Source organism: Manis javanica, chromosome 8 (assembly GCF_040802235.1).
Source record: "Manis javanica isolate MJ-LG chromosome 8, MJ_LKY, whole genome shotgun sequence".
In the NCBI taxonomy this organism is placed as follows: domain Eukaryota; kingdom Metazoa; phylum Chordata; class Mammalia; order Pholidota; family Manidae; genus Manis; species Manis javanica.
Genome location: NC_133163.1, coordinates 70,285,738 through 70,302,015, shown reverse-complemented (window position 1 = coordinate 70,302,015; position 16,278 = coordinate 70,285,738). Strand labels below are relative to the sequence as shown.

Sequence of the window (16,278 nt, the reverse complement as noted above, 5' to 3'; positions counted from 1 at the left end):
CAAAATATATTTGTTTTAACTCATAATGTCACATTAAGTAATACTATTTATGATATAAGATGTAGAAAATACTAAAAAGCATACAAAATAACTTTTAAAATTACCATAACCCCCACTACATTGGCTTTATATATTTTTTTCCTAGCTACTTACAAACAGCATTACCAATGAAAACACTTTATGCTCATAAAATATAATAGCGTGAATTAACTATTACATTAAAAGAAGTGCATTTATAACTTGATCAACAGGTAGTAGAAAATTTCTTTTAACCAAGTATTTCTAATTTAGAAAGCAATACATATATAGGTGCATGTTGTACATATACATATTTAGAAATACAGCCTACCATATATTGTTATGATGTTTAATAGAGACAGTATATATAAAGCATTTGTCTCAATACCTGACACTGTACAAAAGTCCTAGATGTGTTTGTTTTCCGTTACTATATCATGAACTGGACCATGATGGGCTGATACTTATTATGCTCTATATGTTGCTGAATATATTGATATGAAAGTAAGATCTTAGAGGAATCTTCTACAAACAATAAAAAGTTTTTCCAGGGAAACAATACTATTGGCAAAATTTGTGTTAATTGTAGTGTTTAAGGCCTTCCAGTTATCACTAATTTGATGGTCTCATTTGGAATACTGCAAGATCCTGAAGGTAATATGTATATATTTGTAGTGAAATAATAATTTGCTATTGTTTATATATTTTTTCTTCTTAATTATTCCAGATTTGTGAGATATTCTAGAATATATAGTTTGTACATTGCCTTAACATGCAAATGGTATTGCTGAAGTTAAGATAATTAATTAATTTTCTGGAAGATTAAACATTTATTTGCTGGCCATAAAAATATGTATTTACTGTTGTATATGCCCTATAATATGTCACAACCCTAAACTAAGATAATTGTCAAGCTGGTTTACTTTTAACTGATATGGTCTGAATTGAATATATCTTATGAAACCTCATTCATTCCTGCAATGGTCTTGGCCTAACTTTTGTTTTTAGGTAGTGTTACTTCCAATTCTTACGATTATACCTATTTTTGTTACTTCTGTGTTATCTAAAAATGTCCTATAATCATTCATTCAACAAATGTTCACTTTTCTAGAATAATTGTATTTTATTAGCCTTCTCAAGAGGCACTCTAAAGAATTCCCTAACGTAATTGAAATATACATTTCAAGTTTCTTTTTGAGTGCCAACATCCTTTCCTCCTTTTCTGATGATATTAAATGCTATTTTTGATTTTTGTTCTCTTTGAAAAAATTAATTAACTCCTCCTAAAATTGTTCTTCTTTTCCATTAAAATGACAAAACATATTAGCAGTGCACTTTAAGAATTGCTTTGACAGTGTATGACTTACTGCATTGATTTCCCATGATTATTCAGGTAGTTAGTCACTTTTGAATTCTCTCTGGCACCTCTGATAAGCCCCTCAATGAATACAATGCTTTCTTTTTCTTGATTTGAGACTTATAGTTAGGACCTATTTTTTATTTGTCTGGCCAAATCTACTTTAAGGTCATTTGAAGAAGCATGTTGCTTGTCATTTTGGCATATCCTTAAAGTAAAATTTAAGGTGTTCGCTGAAAATGTTTATTTTTGCTCTCTAAGTAAAAATATTCACTATAGTAAAGTTTGCAAAACACCACCTTTTACTGCTCTTAATTTAGTTAAGTCTCAATTATATTTGTCATAGGTGTAATCCTTCTTGGAGGAGGAGACTAAATGATTGCTGTCTTCCATGTATTGTCGTTTTTAGGCCATTAAAATGGTGTTTAGCGTGCTGAAGTAGTAATTTGCTGAATGACACCCTAGTGGCCTAGTGGCCTAGAAATATTAATGCAGTCAGTTGAATAACATAGGTCCTGGATTGAGAAAAATATTTTCCAAGAGATATCTAAAATAAAGCAAACCTAAGTGAAATAATGTTTATTTACTAATACTCTAAATTTTCTCTGAAATCCTATCCTCATGCTAAAGCCCTTTGAGAGCAACTCAGCAAGTTTAATATGTACATTATGAAATAGTCCTTAAAATTTTTCAAAATATATGTCAAGGTTCTTGTTAAATCAATTCAAATTGATTTTTAAGTGAGCTTAGACTACATAGATTAAAAACAAGTTGAAAGTCATAGAAAAGATAATGCAACTGTCATTTATTAATATCAATGAAACATTCCCCCACATAATCACTATAGGCTCATAATATCTATATTTAAAATATAGAGGGTGAAAGCACAGAATGTCATGAAGCAGTGATTAAATTCTAAGTTGTTGAAATCATCAGTGAGGTTGAAATCAAAGTATTTGAAGGGTTCAAAGAAGAACATGCAGGGAAAGAAAGTAAGGCAGACAGTGATGAAATTTGGAATCTGATTATTTTTGTTTGCTGTAGTGTATTAATTTCTAGTGAAAGAAGGAGAAAGGCCTAGGTTTAATGTGTATCAGCTTCTCATTAGTTAGATTACCTTCGATAATAAAAATTATAGTAATGGTCTGTTGAATAGCCATAATAATTATAATAAAAACAACGGTTAACAGTTATTGAGTGTTTCTGCTAGTCAGAATAGTGTTAATGGTGTCCGTGCATTATCCCCAAATCCTCCTAACAGCTGACTTACAATAATAATCACTACATTGTAGAAGAGGAAACCAAGCCATAGAAAGTTATAGTAACTTGTCCAAGGTTATACAACTTGATAACAGTAAATCAGGAATTTAAATTTAGATTGTAAAAATTACACTCTTAACTTCTAGATCATACTACCTCCTAGTTATGTAATCTCTCTAAAGATCAAGTTCTTCATTTATAGGTAAGAATTAAATTAAAGTGTGTGAGACTGTTGTGAGGTTCCATTTTCAATTAAAAACATATTTTAAGAGTGCCTACTATGCACTAGGTGATATGCTATGTCTAAGAATATCAATATTTCTTACTATTATGGCATTTGTGGTATACTGAGCAATAATGATAAACAAGCAAGTAATTAAAATGTGACATAATTTTTCATAGTGCTCCTTTCTTCACCCCCATATACAACTATCAACAATGTTTTTGCTTTATTTCTCTATATGTTAAATTTAATCATTTATCATCTCTTTTGGTAAACTCTTAGGTCAGTCTCCCAGGGTACATAAAAAGACTTTTAACCAGCCTACTTGCTTCCCAGGCTCTTGGGAACAGGACAAACTGATGCAGAAATGAGTGGAAGGGGCAGCTAGCCCAGAGTTAGGTAGGTCCTAAAGAAAGCAGAGTCTGCAGTGACACCCTTCACTTGTGACGGTGACTCAGAAAATGTGAATCTTAAGGAGAGAGAGAAAATGTAGCATCTTTGTAAAAAGAATTTCAGTTTGTTGGAGGAGAAGAACATAGGTGATACTGCCAAATACAGATTAGGTCAGAGCATACAGAGTCATAAGGAGATACTGAGGATTTATAAATTGTCCTTAAAGTTGTGGAAACATATTTAGAATTTATAAGGAGGAAGGGATGTAGTAAATGTGATGGTATATTTCATTGTCTTAACAACAGTTTTATAATATTTGGGATATTTAGATCATTTGCACTTAATGTGAGTTTTGATGTTGTTTGGTTTAAATCTATCATTTACCATTTGTTTTCTGTTTTCCCAATCTTATTTTTGTTCCCTTTATCATTATCCAGGGTTTAGCTCTTCTCTAGGTATTTCTGCCTCTACGTCCAATTTGTTTGGCCAAGTGGCCTATGGGGGCCTTAAACTGACATTAGCCACTCAGGAAAGTACATGACCTAAATAATAGTCCACAAAGTCACAAGTAAATACAAGTTCCTGATAGGGCTTTTCCAACAGCCTTTCTGACACACAATATAACCTGCCTCCCAGGGCCTTCCCATTTTGTATCACTTAGATGAGACCTTCAAGGAGCTTAACCAAAAACTGCTCTTTTTGGCTTGAATTGTGTGATCTGACTTTAGCCTGGCAACACCAAAGCAGTCTACATACAGACTCTAATAAATGCCCGTGACCCAGGTCCTGCTGCTCTCTCTGACCATACTCTGACTTGACCTCCCTATAATGCTCAGGTCCTACAGAAAATATTTTCTGTAGGACCTGAGCATTATAAGTTTTTCTATTTTAGTTTCCTTTATGGCCTTTTTGAACCAAATTTCACTATCCAACACTCTGGGCTTCTACTTAACAAAGGTTAATTTAGCACAGTCTCAACAATCCTCTTTTTCTTCCTCCTTGTTAATATAATTATGATTTAATTATAATTAATTTAATTATGAATCCATTTTTACCTCCATTGTTGACCTACTAGCAGTAACTCATTGCCATTTTTATGGCTGCTGTATTTTTAGAGTATACATCTTTATCTTATCACAAATCTTCCATCAAGTATTATTATAACTCTTTCCCATCTCTTTGCTCCTGGATTTGTGTTATTGTCATGGTTTTTACTTTTATATATGTTTTAAATACAATACATTATTATCATTTTAACAGTCATTTATCTTTAAAATGAAGTTAAGATAATGAAATAAAATCATATATATTTTTATGATTAACTTCCATTTCTAGTGCTTTGTATTCCGTATCTCCATCTGGTTGTCTTTTTTTTCCTCCAACCTGAAGAAAATGCCTTTATTATCATGCAGGTCCTCTGGTGATGTCTGTCTGAAAAAGTCTTTATTTCACATTTTTTGACACATTTTTACCAAGTAGATAATTCTAGATTGACAGTGTTTTCTTTCAGTACTTTAAAGATGCTACCATTGTCTTCTCACTTGCCTATTTTCTATGAGAAATAAATCATCCTTATCTTTGTACATAGCATCTATTATATATTATATTAAGCACATAATTATGATAAAGAAGTTTTCTTTTCCTCTGACTGCTTTTATCTCTGGCTTTGATAATTTTGATTATGTTGCACCTTGTAGTGCTTTTCTTGATTTCTTTTGTACATGAAATTTATTGAGACTCTTGGCCTGTGGGTTTCTAATTTTCATCAATTTTGGAAAAATTTTAGCCACCATTTCTTGAAACTTTTCTCCATCCCTTTTCCCCTTATATAATTATCTCCTGTCTTTCAGAGATGCCAGTTGCATTTATATGAGACCATGTGTAGTTTTCTCATAGCTCATTCATACTCTCTTCACAATTTTATTCTCTTTTGCTCTGTATGTTTTAGTTTGGATAGCTCCTTTATTATGCTCAATGTTCACTAATCCTTTTTTCTGCAATGTCTAATCTGCTGTTAACTCCATTCAGGATATTTCTGAGCTGACACATAAGTCTTCATCTCTATAAGTTCAATTTGGTTCTTCTTTAAAAAATACCTATTTTGTGTTTCTATTTTACTTTTTGAACATATGGAATGCACTTATAACTATTTGAATGTATTTGCCTGTTAATCCTAACATTTGTGTCAGTTTAGGCTCACTTTGGATTAATATTTTCCCCTCATGATATGCTTCTTTTTCTTTCTTATTTCATGCCTTATAACTTTTTATTGGACATGAGACTTGAGACTTTCATCTAGATGGGTGTTGGATACTTTTTATACTTAACATATTTTTGAGCTTGGTTCTGGGATGCACCTGAATTACTTGAAAACAATTTTATACTTTGAGATCCTATTTGTAAGATTTTTAAAAGAACTGTAACTGTGTTAAGTATCTTTTGTGACTAAGAAGAGCTAAATATTCTTCATGACTGAGGTAAGATTCTCTGTGTATTCTAGCCAGTGCTCTAAGACTCCTGAGATACCAACTTTAGTTGGTAAGAATAAGCACAATTCCTGGTTCCTGTGAGCACCAGCCACTGTTACCTTTAATCATTTTACCTTGTTCATTCAACAGCACTGGACCATTTCCACAGGCATGCACTGATTAGTTGTATGTTGAATACTACTAAGGTATCTTCTGCAGAACCTCTGGTGTTCTCTGTTTGTGTCTATATTCCTGATATTCTAATCTGTGGGATCTAGCTGCCTAGAAAATACTAGTTTCCCCTGAATCTCAGGTCCACCTTTTCAACTCAGGTAGGTTATCCCTCCCTGAACAGTGAACTGGAATCTTTGTCAAAGCAGTAAGCAAGGGAAGTTGTCTAGTTTACTTCCCTTGATTTGTATCTCTTAGGTTTTCCTTGTCCATATTCAGCATCTTAAAAACTAAAAAAACCCCTGTTGTCTCATGTAATTTGTCAGTTTGTTGTCATTATTGTCATTTCAGGCAGGAGGATAATTTGGGTAATTTGGGGAATAGATGTAAGTGGAGAAGGTTCTGAAACCCAAGACACAGTTCCAGGTGGAAAGGTAGACTTCAACGTGCAACCAGAAAATGAAATCACAGTGTGTGATTCAATGTACAGTGTGGTAAGAGAAGAATATACCTAGGCTGGAAATCTAGGATATTAGTTCTCAAAGTTGGCTGAACATTGGAATCAACTTCAAAGTTTAAGAAAATGTATTGAATCTTGGGTCTTTCCTCCACATATTCTTATTTAATTAGTATAGGGCATGACCTGGGCATTAAGACATCTAAAAACTCCAGTTCAAATATGGAGCAGATATTGATAACTATTGATCTAAAATATACTAAAACTTAGGGAAAAACAGAAGATGTGCTCACAAAGGAGACTATGGGAATAAGGAAATGTGATAAGAGGAAATCCAGGGGAATGTTGTATTTTGAACCAATTTTCCATATAATAGGCCCCAACAAATAAATACCTGTGTTCCAGTTCTGAATTTCACATGTTACCATGTAAATGGATTTGAGAATGTGTTTAATTGTGTAACCTGAAGCAACTCACTAGATCAGAAAGAACCTCAATACAATCATCTGTAAAATGTGGATAATAGCCTAATCCATTGTACCTCATCACTATAAGGATAATAAGATATGTGACAGTATATCACAAACAATAATGTTTTACCATTCCCAAGTGAGGTATTTAAAGCCAAATTATATTCCACTCCTGATTTATCACATCTCTAATTTTCATAGGCAAATTGGGTCTATGTTTAAGAAAAGTGACTCAGGAAAGAGAAATTCAAGATGAATATAAATGACAGATAATTATTTGAGTTTCCTTTCCTTCCTAGTGGCATAACTTCATTGACACTCTAACTGCTGTAACAGTTCTGTTAATCATGTTTCTAATGAAATTGGCAGTTACTGGCAAGGCAAGGCAGTGTTGACAGAGGCAGTAGGTTCCTCTCTCATCATTGAACTTGCAACGAAGAACTCAGAAAATTTTACAGGCAATGGCAAAAGGAACCATCATGGTTCATACCTAGAAGATACTGGATACTGGCAAGAGTATATGATTTCTATTCCTTCCAAAGAAATTCTGGTAGGTTCAGGCTTGGAGTAGAAGAATTAGAAGACACACTTATTGAGCCTCTTTGAAGTTCAGACTAACAAAAAAAGAAAAAAGAAAAATATAACATGGGGAATAATAACCCTGCCCAGAGAAAAGATTAAAAGGGTGACTTAACAGATTATTTACATCTCTAATTTCTGTGATTCCATTGGAATTGGTAGTAGGGAAGTAATCTTGGCTGTTCTGATTAGAACACTTACTGAGAGCAAATGATTAAATCCCAAGTGAATCAGTAAATGGCTAACAGTTCAAAGGCAGTAAAACAGGCTAAATAATAGATATAAGGAAAACAATGTATTACAGCTGTATAAGCAAATATCTAAATATTAGATAGAAGGTAAAGAATGCATTACAGCTATATAGGCAAATATGGAGAATACATCTAGACTTCCATGCCTTGACCTTCCAAGCTAGGCTTAATGCAAATCCTGAGCAGAAGTTAGAAAAATTTGCACCAGGATAAACTAAAGAATTGCATCATGCTAAGACTTATATAATGAAATGTAACACATTTTCAAGGCTTAAAAAAACTCTTCAATATGAAGAAAGTCTGGTTGCATAGAAGATAGACGATCAAAAGTCAAGTATTAAAATAGTCACTTGGAAAATATATGATTCTATTTTATATCAACTAAATATAACAACTAAATATATATCAACTAAATAAATATAACAACTAAATAAATATATCAACTAAATATAACTTCCTGTGAATTTGTTAATGAAATGCCAATTTTAATAGATATATTTCTTTGTTCACTACTCCATCAGTAATGTTTCTATGCAGTAAACACTTTTTCTGTGGGATATTAAGGATGAATTAGCTGATTCTACCTTTCATTCTTAAAATGCATTCTTACAAGATAGAAACAAAAACATTTAGTATTAAAATACAGGATAGGAAGTGATGTAGATAACACAACATATGAGTAAAATTATATGGGTGGGAGATAATATTTATGAACCATTTATCTAACAATTTATTCATATCTAGAATATATAAAGAACTCTGAAACTCACCAGTAAAAATCAAACAATCCAATTAGAAATTGGACAAGAGTCATAAACAGGTATTTCATTGAAGAGGATGGACAGATGGTAAAAGGAAAAGGTGCTCAATCTCATTAGCCATGAGGGAAATACAAATGAAAGCCATTATGTGATATCACTACATACCTATCAGAATGACTAAAATAAAAATAGCAATAACACTAAATGCTGTGAAGATGTAGAAAAACTAGATCACTCATACATTGCTAGAGAATGTAACATATTACAACCCTCTGGGAAGGAAGCAGTTTGTCAGAATCTTACAAAACTAAACATGGGCTTAGAATATGACCCAGCAGTCACACTCTTACGCATCTAGCCCAGGGAGATAGAAATGTATGTTCACACAAACACCAGTATGCAAATGTTCATGCCAGCTTTATTCCTAATAACCCCAAACTAGAAACAACCCAAGTATCCTTCAGTGCATGAATAGTTAAAAAACCTGTAATACGTCTTCATTATGGAATATATTAGTCAGCAATTAAAAGGAGTGAACTATTGATAAGCAGTGTAACTGGAGGAGATCTCAAAGCAAATAAACTGCTGAGTGAAAAAAGCCAATGTCAAAAGGTTACATACAATATGTTTCCCTCTACAGAATATTCATTAAATGATGAAATTACTGAGATAGTGAATAGATTAGTGGTTGCCAGGTGTAGGGATTGGTAGAGGAAAGGGTATGTAGGTATAAAGAGATAACATGAGGGAACCTCATGGTTGGTAATGGAACAGTTCTTTATCTTGGTTGTGGTGATGGTTACATAGATCTGCACATGTGATAAAATTGTATACAACTATACATAAAACAAACTGGTGAAATCTAAGTAAGCTCTGTAGATGGTATCAAATTTCTGGTTTTATATTAGAGTTTTGCAGGAGGTTACTATTTTGTTGAAAACTGGGTAATAAAAGAACATGGGACTTCCCTCTACAGTTTTGTTTTTGTTTTTGTTTTTGTTTTTCTTTGCTATGTAGGGACCAAGGGCAGACCACCCCAAGATGTACTATTATGACATACAGATAATTTGAGCTAAAAAGCCATCAAGGCCCAAAAGACTCAGAAAGATACTTTGGTCTCCCTCTTCTCCCAGCTGCCTAAAAAGAATTTAGAAGAAGGAATTAGTGGAGAAGAGAGCTATCACCATAGACAGCTGTATTGCAAAATAAACTAGGAGTGATAGGAAGGAATGTAACAAATTCTGTTAAAATTTCTATTTGTGCCCCATTGTTTCTGTGTGGCCTATCAAGTATTTTGTTTACCAAACATTTACTCTGTTCCTGTTCCTGTGAGTTACTTCTCTTTTCCTTTGAAGTCTCAGGCCCCTACCTCCTTCTCTTTGGTTCAGAATGGCATATATACCTTATTCTCCCTGACTGTCTTTAGTACCCATGTCTATGGAACCCATATTACATATGTAATTAAACTTTTTTTTTCTCCTGTTAATCTGTCTCATGCCAGTCTGATTCTTAGACAAGCTAGAAGAAACTTGAAGGGAGTAGAGGGAATTTCTTCTTCCCCACCAGCTACTTCCTGGGAATCTCTAATTATTTCAAAACAAAAATATATATATATATATATTAATGATATGGGTAATCAGAGTGGAGAAACCAGAGGTAATTTTTTTGCCAGGCAGCTGCATCTGGGGAGGTCTCTCCCTCAGCAATGATGAAGCACTAGGAGAAACCTCAGTCTGATGGGGGAAGGTTCTTGACTCTAAACAAGAATTCTCACAAAGGTCAGACGAGTGTGGGTAAGGAAGGAATTCATTAAAGTGAGAGTAGTAGGGAGTGGCAGCTGCCATCTAGGCAGCTAATAACAGGGAAAGATCCCAGATAAGCCCCCAAAATATATGCTCGGGTTTGTGTTTGCGGAGTCGAAAAATGGCCTTCACAAATGCACACGGCAGGCAAGCAGGAGAAAGAATTTTATTTAGAGAGAAGGCAAAAGTACAGAACGCCCGCTCACGCCAGGAGGGGACAATAGTGCCCGAGGCGGGGTTTGTCTGGGTCTTTATATCTTAGGTTAAACTGAGTTGTCTGTTTCTTACTGGTTCTTGCCTTAATGCTTAAACTGAGTTGCCAGTTTTTCACTGGTTCCCACCCAAATGCTGTATTTTGTTTTAACCAATCCCACTGAAGATTACCTATATTCCTAATTTAGTGTTTTTATCCTAAAGAATCTATGTGGCTCTAACTTTGCTTGATGTTTAACATGGAGTTTCAGTAGGAATTTCTTTATAGGTTGGTACATTGTCCTGACTACAGTTATCCTGTTTTGCTTCTCCCGGAGGCCCTTACCTTACTCTGACTAAACCCCGTATATATCACCTTTCTCAATTTCCTGGGGGGCAAAAAAGGAAAGGAATTTTGAGAAGGACTTAGCTTGTTCAAAGTTTAGAGAGCTCCATGTTGAAGTTGAAGGGATCTTAATAAAGAACATATGTAGATGCAAGTATTTAGGGTAATGCAGAGTAATTCTGTTAGAACAAATTTGTGGTAAATGAAGTAGTGAAAGATTATGTTTATATCTGACCTAGTTAAAGTGCTTCAAATTTAGGGAAAGGAGTCTGATTTCAATATATTTTAAGTTGATAGTCATGGAAGGTTTGTGAAATATTAAGTAAAATGATTAAAGCTCTATGATATAGACTCAAGATAAAGTAAACATAGGGAGAATTATGTGAAGACTATCTCAATAGCACAGATGACAGATAATGAGGTTATACTGAATCAGAATAGATTTAGTGAAAATGAAATCTATCATTTATAAGAATTGATTGACTGTAAATTGTATGAAACAAGGGATTGAGTTGGTGATTCTCAAGATGTATCTGTAAGGAGGTAAGAACGTTAAGGAGCATAAAAGCTCCTTTGCAATGTAAATACAACTTGTATTAGGTCTCCCAGAAATAGTTACTTGAGATTCATATCATTTCATTTTTTTGGTGTGACTTTTACTAAATCAAATATATGAATATGTATCAGTATGATCTTCTTAAATGAAAATGTCATTATTTCATAGTAGACGAAAAAGGCAACAAAGAGCAAGTACATTGTGTTATCTTATGCTCTATAAATGTATCACAGAGCAGTGAATATTTCACTCACTTTATATTTAGCTTATCCATTAGAAAATGTATTATAATTTATTTGTTAATGATATGAACTTTTAATAAATATGTATATATTAGTATATTTAAATATTAATTTGATTGCCTTTGACATCAATCTGTGTACTATAAAACATGTATTCTCAAGTGCCATTTACATCACTTCATTAGGGGTACAGGGAGAGGACTAGTGCAGTATTTGAGAAACAAATATTAATAACCCATTCATCTTTAGGTTTTTTTAGATAACACACTCTACTTTCAAAATACTATGTATAATAAATTCTAGTAAGCCATTTTGAAAAATATGATACCTCACTCCACAACTCTTAAAGAAGAACTGCATGCATTAAACTCAAACTATTTCCTTCTCCTTATTACAAATCAATATTGGATTTAACACTGTTTTGCATATCTTTTGTCTTTAATATTTTAGGGCAATTCATACCTTTTCCCAAATCCTAAGGTGTACATTCAGGCTTCTGCAGACCAATGAACATTATATATCATAGCCCAAAGTAACTACTAAGTAGAAATCATATAAATTAAAGCAAAACATAGTCCTCTGTCACAGTTGAAAGCCCAGGTTGAAATAAATGAAAACCTAACATGGAATCAGTGCTATCTATTAAGTATTTAGATAAAGGTCTGCTGTATCTTTTTCTAATACATCATTCTTCTCCTTTACGAAGCAGAATTTGCCACCCCAAAATATACCTCTTTGGCATAAGAATTACTTTGAACAGATTATTTTTAAGAAACACCAGACAGGAGAATGAGTAATAAAACTTCTTCTTTTTTAAGAGACATTTGCATTTATAAAAAGAAATCTCCATTTGTAAAGGTGTTTCCCTATCTGGACCAGGAAGAGAGGATGACCAGATCGCTGGAAACTTTTATTAATGGAGAAGAGAGTGACATAAATCTGCATAATCATCATACCTGTGCTTTGCCTGATAACCTCCCATAATACCTTTCCCTTGCCCCAATCTCTCTTGTCTTTAACTGGAGAAAGGATTTAAAATAATGGCTTGGGCCATTTCTGGGATTTACTTCATTTTCCTGGACCTCTCCCATGTACAGAAGGTACACAAGCTATTAAACTTCTATTTGTTTTTCTCCTGTTAATCTGTCTTTTAATACTGGATGTGTGTCAGCCAAGAACCTGAAAAGGGTAGAGGAAAAATTATTTTTCCTCCCCTACAAAGCAAAACTGATATTTTTCTCTCATTTCATACCTGAAGGGAAAAAAATATGTCCTCTATGTAGTGATGTAAAACCTTTGAAAAGTTATCAACCTTGGTTCTGCTTGTTTTAATTATCTAATGGGTGCTGAACTATAGAAGCATAAATGGAACAAGCTAAATTTCCTATTATTTTCCCTCTTGAGGTTTATTATTAGATAAATTAGCTAGTGGGAATAATAAGAAAATATTACTTAACCAATGTAAGATTTTAAAACATATTTAAAATGTTACCTAAAGAAAAACATTTCATAATTTTATTGCATATAAATTTAGCAACATTATTTTGAGGATCTGTGTTTGAACTGAGAAAACTTGTCAACTCTTTTCTATTTACTGGAAATAGAGATATTTCAGACACATACTTCAAAAATAGTTTGTATAAGTGTCATCCGTGCTTAAGAAGTTTTCTGTATGAAGACGAGATTTGATAGTAGAAAAAACAGCTAAGAAAATTAAATTAGGACATAGGTGTTAAACAAAATGATTAAGCGGGTAAGTATTAAGGGACCCAGAAAGGCAAGGTATACAAAATGATCTGGGATAAAAGCATGGATCCAGAAAAAAAGCAACTCTGTAAGCATGGTCCAGACAAATTGAAAATTCTAGAGACCTTGAGATCTCTGAAATACAAGGATTTTTTTTTTTTAGCAGGACATTCTATTTGTCCATTTTTTTCTACATATATCAATTTCACTATTTTAAAAATATGGAATGCTTCACGAATTTGCATGTCATCCTTGTGGAGGGGCCATGCTAATCTCTGTATCGTTCCAATTTTAGTATATGTACTGCGGAAGCGAGCACTGAAATACAAGGATTTATTGAGCCTTTACAGATGCTAGCCAGATAAGGATTGAGTCCTGGGACAAGAAATTTCTGCTTCCTCAGCAGCAAGGCCAGTTAACAGAAACAACTTGTCCGCCAGACTCAAGAAACAGGGCACTTTATGAGGGTCAAGGCAAAAAAGATTTTTAACTTTGGTAACAGATAAGAGAAGTGGACTAACGTGAATAGGGGAAAGTCTGGATAGGTGGTGTGGATAAAATTGCAGTATTTCCAGTATCTCTCGCCTGGCTTTAGTGCATCTGCATATCAATAGGTGTTTCCAAGGGATGAATAAAGAAGTCCATCTCCATATCAATAGGTAATTACATGTGTGAGCAAGGGTTTATCTGGACCAGAGAGGTTGGGTGGAGCTCTCTTCTGCTGCACCCTGGTCAAGAGAAAGGATGACTGCATGTAAGAAATAAACGGGTTTCTTAAACTTTATTTCTCCCTTTGACTGATTTTGGTTTCAATGGTATTTTGTCCTAGGATTTTTCCCCTGGAGTTACAAGTGGTTAGTCCATAGAGAAGGCTTGTGGATTGGTTGTTAATGATGGTCAGACACCTGTGATGTGCACAGGGGGTGTGGTATTCCTGGGGACCTTCTAGATGATTGCTGAAATGATTTCATCCAGGTATGTGTAGTTTCTGGTTAGCTCTGTCCTGTGACTTTTGACTGGTGACCTTCCTTTGTCTCTCCCCCTCATTCTCTGGCCCTTATGAAACTTAATTTAAGATTATAGGGAAAATGGAAGTTCCTATGGCCAGGATCCTCACATGACCCTAATCTACTTGATGATGTAATCAGCCTTCTGCATAGGCTAATGCTTACACACCCATTGGCAATAAGCCAGTATTGCCTGTGTTGCTATATAAAGAGCTTTATCCAGTGTTTGGGGCAGAGCAGAGGCTGGAGGCAAAAGAGGGTAGAGCCTGAAACAGAGACAGAGCCTGGAGCCAAGGCAGAGGCTGAAGCCAGAGATGGAGCCTGGAGCAGAGGCAGAGACAGAAACAGGCTTGCTGTTTATAGACTGCCCCAGAGGTGGAAGCGATTATAGCACTTGACTTGCCATCTTGACAATAAAATTTAGTATAAACCACTTTTCACCCACAACATTCTATTGTTACTTTTCAGTCTCACTGAATCCAGAGTGAGCTTGCCCAGAACTGAAACCCACTTTGGCCCAGGGCAACAAGGACATTTCAGAATTTTTCCTTATCAGACGCAGTGAAGATGTTCAGGGTGTTTTGAGTGTGATATTGTTGCAGTTCAAGTTTGTACTCCTTGGTCCTTGTCCCCACCTAAACAAAGAATTGAAAGGCAGAGCACATTAGTAAAGAACAGTGAAAGTTTTATTTGAATACATTCCAAGGGAGGAGTAGGCAGAGTCAAGGTAGACAAAGGCCTTGATCTGTTAGGTGGGAGGCCTTTTTATTACATTCTGACTCCTAGGCACCTCTTTGATTGACAAGATGAGGGCATTTGATTGACAGGTCCATTTGTATAGCCATCCCTCTCAGTGCGCATGTCCTCTCAATGATTCAGTGTGGTTTAGGTGGTTCTTAGTTTTGTTCCATTGCCCCTCTGTTGTGAACTGGTTGATACCAGTTTGGCCTGGTCCTAATAGGCAAGGAAGTTTTCTCCCTGCAAAGCCTTTGTTGCCTTCATGTGGGACCCCCTAACTGGGCAGGGTTTGGGTAGTTTTTTTTTCCTTGAACCTTATTTTCCCCTTCCCTGGTTGCTCATGTCGGTCTTTGTACCTAACAATATTTACATGGATGTTTGCCTCAATGTTGTTTTCCCCAAATGACAACACTTACAATGTCATTAAAATTAATAGTCTATAATACAATCATGCAAAAATAATTAGAAAATTGAAATGAGTATCCAGATAACTCAAATTTCTTCCACTGAAAAATCACATTAGATAATTACATAATTAGAAAAATCATATAATAGAATAATTACTTCTTTTAAGAAGATTTTTTTCCCAATGTTTTTGGGATAATAACATGAAATAACATAAATGCTTTAGTTAGGTTTCTCCTACTGCAGATATTGAGACAAAGACTTAGCAAGTAGTCTATCTACAGTGTAATCCAAGGGATACAAGTGAGAGAGTAGTGAAGTTAGATGGGAAATGGAGAAAAGCCAAGAACATACATAAATGAGCAGATTGTCACTGTGAACAGAGCTCACACACACTGGAACCCTATGACACTATCTGGAACACATCTCCCAAGTTATTTCATGAGAGGCTATGTGTACTGTGAGCCCCCACATGGCAGACTATAGCGTTGCCCCCAGGGTGACTTCCTCATTCTTCTAAGTTCCACTTGAACATAGCAGAGAAGGTCCTGTAGTACCTGTGTTGCAGAAACTGCAGAAACTACAAACAAGGAGTTGGGACACAGAGACATTTGGTGAGAAGTAGTTTATTAGTGCTGGCACTGGCTCAGCAGATTTGTATCCAAAGGCTGAGCCCCAAGCACAGCAGGGCTATGACTTTTATACATTCACTACAAGGGTAAAGGAGAATCAGCCCCCAAGAATGTTGCAATGGAACCTGTTAGTGTACCATAGGTTCATCCAGAATGCTAGTTATATTTTAACCTATCTCAATAAAGGGTACCCGGCTACTCTAC

The 16,278-nt window shown here is 34.7% G+C and overlaps 1 non-coding gene across 1 annotated transcript; it reads right to left on the bottom strand.

Moving 5' to 3' along the window:
- Positions 1-13,507: 13,507 nt before the first annotated feature.
- LOC118968582 (U6 spliceosomal RNA) lies at positions 13,508-13,611 on the bottom strand. Its single transcript, XR_005056316.1, has one exon. It is a non-coding gene; the product is annotated as a U6 spliceosomal RNA (small nuclear RNA).
- Positions 13,612-16,278: the final 2,667 nt, after the last annotated feature.